The sequence below is a fragment of the Zea mays genome, chromosome 9 (assembly GCF_902167145.1).
Source record: "Zea mays cultivar B73 chromosome 9, Zm-B73-REFERENCE-NAM-5.0, whole genome shotgun sequence".
Taxonomy (NCBI): domain Eukaryota; kingdom Viridiplantae; phylum Streptophyta; class Magnoliopsida; order Poales; family Poaceae; genus Zea; species Zea mays.
Genome location: NC_050104.1, coordinates 4,825,071 through 4,829,451, shown reverse-complemented (window position 1 = coordinate 4,829,451; position 4,381 = coordinate 4,825,071). Strand labels below are relative to the sequence as shown.

The 4,381-nt window shown below is 37.5% G+C and overlaps 1 pseudogene; it reads right to left on the bottom strand.

Moving 5' to 3' along the window:
- Positions 1–573: 573 nt before the first annotated feature.
- Positions 574–2,572, bottom strand: LOC103639678 (transcription initiation factor TFIID subunit 5-like; annotated as a pseudogene).
- Between the last annotated feature and the right edge of the window lie 1,809 nt (positions 2,573–4,381).

Here is a 4,381-nt window from a genome sequence, read left to right as displayed (position 1 = left end):
CCTATGCTGGTGTTGCTAGGGTCTACTGCAACACTTATTTATATGTTGGTAAGCCATGGCTATAAGCGTTGCTGGGCCGCAACAGATATTTATTGCCTATTGCAACGCTTACATGTGTTTGTACCGGCAAAGACGGGTTGACCCGTATTGGATTTGGAAACATTTTGCTTAGATTTATGGCAGCACATTTATGTGTTGCAATGTTGTTGAACCATATAACAATGGCAACATTTAGATCGGATTTGTGAGAGCACATATATGTGTTGCAAGAAATAAACCATTTATTGAATAGAAATTGATATACAACAACATTTGCCATTAATAAAATGAGAAGGTCCAATTCATCCTAGGCATAAACACGATTGCAATGGACAAACCATTTCTCATTGAAATAAAATAGTCAATATACAGAGTAGCACAACTTAAAATAATCACTACTTCAAGCGTGTACAAATATTTTTGGAGACAGATATAAACATATGACTCATCCTAAACAACACTTAACTGCATCATAGGTAAATTAGGAAAGCTTTTTTGGTAGCATAGTCTTCAAATTCTGTATAAATCTTGCGGCTCTGAAACTGAAATCTGGCAGCCCTGAAACCTCATCCTAGGTACTGAATCTGATGAACAACAAGAAAGCATTTCAGAAAAAGAAACATATGTGCAAAAGAATACAATAGTGCGATAGGAGAGCACAGGAATGAACGAACTGAGAAACAAAGATCAAAGGAGAGCCAGTGATGGCTACTATTGTTGCTACAGATATAGTGATCAGAGGCGACCAATCACCTGCTCAAACATTTCCTGCTGGACTACAAAATTGAGGATAAAAGTTCAGACCAGAAATCATGCTGAATAAAGGAGAAATTTCTCACCCGCAGGCTATAGACAGGAGCTGATTTTGTAGGCAGGGATTTAAGCAGTCTCAGTCGGTTAGCTGATGAGCTGCCTTTGCTGTTTCAGAAAAAAGACAAGGGTGTTTTGCAATCAGAGCAAGAGAATTTAAGTGCATGCTCGAATGGATGAGGGTCTTAACATGTCAAACTTACGTATCCTCTGTCTTCATGGCTTTTGTGCTGAAAACGACGTCCCAGAGCTTAACAGTACAGTCGGCCGACCCCGATGCAAGCAATGCTCATTCACAGCTAAAACAACAGGATATATTAACCAACAGCATAAGTCACGATATCATATAAAATAAAATCCCTTAAAATTACAAGTAAATGCAGTTCAACCTTGCGTCAGAACAGCGCACATCCAAAAGGCAATGACAGAGCAAAGCAGAGAGTGCTAAACCCAAAGTAGCAATATGCTTTGAAGCCTAAAAACTAAGTTTGCCAAAAGATATTTGAATTAGATTACAAACCTAATTGAGGAAAAAACGAATGCTAAGTTTAAAGAGCTCATAGGATAAGTATCAACTTTGATCAACTAAAAAAACTAAAGCATGCAGAAACAGAGCAACTTTGCCCTTATAGATCATGCCCATAGACTAGTGTAATTCTGAAATACATCAGAATCTGTGAGACCGCCAGTTTCAAGACATCATTTCATGAGATCAAATTACATGATCTTCAAATTAAATACTACCAACAAGGATTATGGAATGTTTAGTACTGATTCCTTGATACAACACTATTGTAAAATTACATGGTCCTACTGATTAAACTGGTTATGAGTGACGGGTGGACTTACCAGCTTATCAAGCCAGGTTTTCCTTTAACTGCAATGAACACTTGCTCTTTGGGCAAGCTCATGCAAGAGGCGTTCAGATAAAAAGAAACTTGGGGTGAACTGAAGAAGTTACAATAGCATATAATAATTACCTGAAAGCAAGTGTCCACACACAAGAGTTGTGTCCTAGCAGTGGTGAAACACAACAGCCAGTCGAGAGATCCCATATCATGATTGTTCCATCTTCATCTCCAGAGGCCATGTATCGTCCATCAGGTGACATTGCCAGTGACAAAACCATACTCCTATGACCAAAAAACATCCGTATACATTCACCCGTCTGAACATCCCATAGTCTTACAGTTTTGTCGCTGGAGCCGGTAGCAATGTAGTTACAGTTTACGTGCCACTGGACACACTATTATGCAAAACATTTTCAGACAGAAAAAAAGATCAGCCAAATCATGCTGGCAATACAGGGCATTGATAAAAACAAGTAGATATCCAAACATAAAAGAATTACAAACACCAATAATTCAATTTAACCAAAGCTCTATTCACAGAGTATAGGACCAACAAGTTCACTTACATCAACATCAGAAAGATGCCCATCCATTATTCGCAAAGGCTGGATTTTATCAATTGACCAAATTCTAGCAGTCGTGTCATGTGAAGCACTAGCAAAGTAATGGCCAACTGGGCTGAACTGTCATAAAAATATAAATAAAGAAGGCATCAACAAATAGTATAGTGCATAGGGAGTACTAAAATCTTTATAATAAGGTCAACATCATAAACGGCTATTCACAAATTCACATACTTGGACATCCCAAACTGGGTAATTGTGTCCTTTGTAACAGACAACACATGAAAAATTGGGAGAACAAATTACCATAGATAACCAGAAACAAATTACAAACATACGTTGTTGGAAGAGTTAGCTCTGGTTTCACTCGAAGTGTCACAGAAACCATGCTCGTTCTGACGTTTTTTTCCAGTTGCACCTACAAGCTTGTCCTTTTTGGCCTTCTTAAGAGAAGCATTTTGCTTTCCACCTTCTGTGTTTCTTTTCTGTAGAAAAATATAATGAGAAAACTTATGACAAGGGATAATAAATCAAATATGGATTGCAAAGACACCAAAATTCCTATGACCAGGAACACAGGTATGCACAGTCAAACCAAGCAACGAGCCTTTGCTAGTAGCTACAGCCTACAGATAATGAGCCTTTGACGATCCACCAGAGGCGGGAGGAGAGAGAAAGGCAAGCACACAGGGTCACCGGTCGGTGTGCAGAGGACCGGGGGCGAGGGCGCGCGGTGACTGGATGAAAAGTAAGTTTTTACCTTCTATGCACCAGCAAGTACCATGACTGATTATAGAACAATAATGGACAAATAATTTTGCATTTAAATAAAATAATAGTCATGATTCAGCGTAGCAGAACTTAAAATAATCACCGCTTGATGCGTGTTCAAGTATTTTTGGGACAAAGATATAAACAGCATATGACTCATATCCTAAACAAATCTGAAATTCATCGTAGTGAAATAAGCAAAACTATTTAAATGGAGGTAGTGATCCACGCCATCCGGTTTGAAATAAGTAGTCTTCGGATTCTGTAGAAATCTTGCAGCTTCGAAACTGAAAAGAAAGTAATAGAAGTTAGTGATCAACAACATTAAATAATTTCCATGTTGTCGTATGGTCGAATCTGAAAAGAAAACAATTGTGGTGGACTCATGTTGATGATGCAAAAATAATTGAGCACCATGTGTTATACTATCATATATAGGAACATCGTAAACTTCTTAGGGGTCCAAGAGTCTAAAACAATAAACCACAATGAGGGGATTACAGTGAACTTACATCATGATATCATCCTGAACTGAGTTGAAGCGTCGTGATGTTTTGAAATGAGCATATATCAGTTTTTGTCGTCTTCAATCTACACGGATAATCATAATACTGAAATTGATAGTAGTAGTTCGGAGTAGTAATGACTAGTTAAGTAAGAGGGTAGTTCATACACAACACGAAGGCCATGCTATAAGATTGTTGCCGACATCACCAATAACCTCCATGTTGTCGTATGGTCGAATCAAAGGCTCAATAGGCAGTATTACAAGTCTAACACGCACCATCCAAAATTCTCTGCCTAACTTAACACCTCCAACTTTATGATTTGGGTCTCGACCAAGTACTGTGCCTAAGGCAACAGTCTTGGTTGGACATCTCCAACTTTTTAAGAACACTTGTGCTCCAGTCTAGTAAACATGCTCAAGTGTATCAGTAAATACTTATGTAATGTGGGCACAATAATGGTAAGAAAATTTTGATTTTACCAATATTGACTCATCTGTTGGTTGGTCACCTAGAGTACCCTGATTTATGGACAAAAATATCGAATTAGTAAAGTGGATTTAAGAATATGAATGTACAAATTTTTTTGAGTCACCTTTTGTTTCATGCACCATAACCTATAACTAATGCATATTAGTAATGAAAACAATTCGATATACTTAACAAGAAAGTTGATTTTCACTGTCACCTTTGATGTGGTAGCACACTTGGTTTTATCAAAGGTAGTTGCAGATTGCATATCTTTCCTTTTTACATGTCATTACATCACAATGAGTATTCAATATTTTAATATTTTTGGATGATTACGAAATAGTTAATTTTGTACATATTATTAACTTCA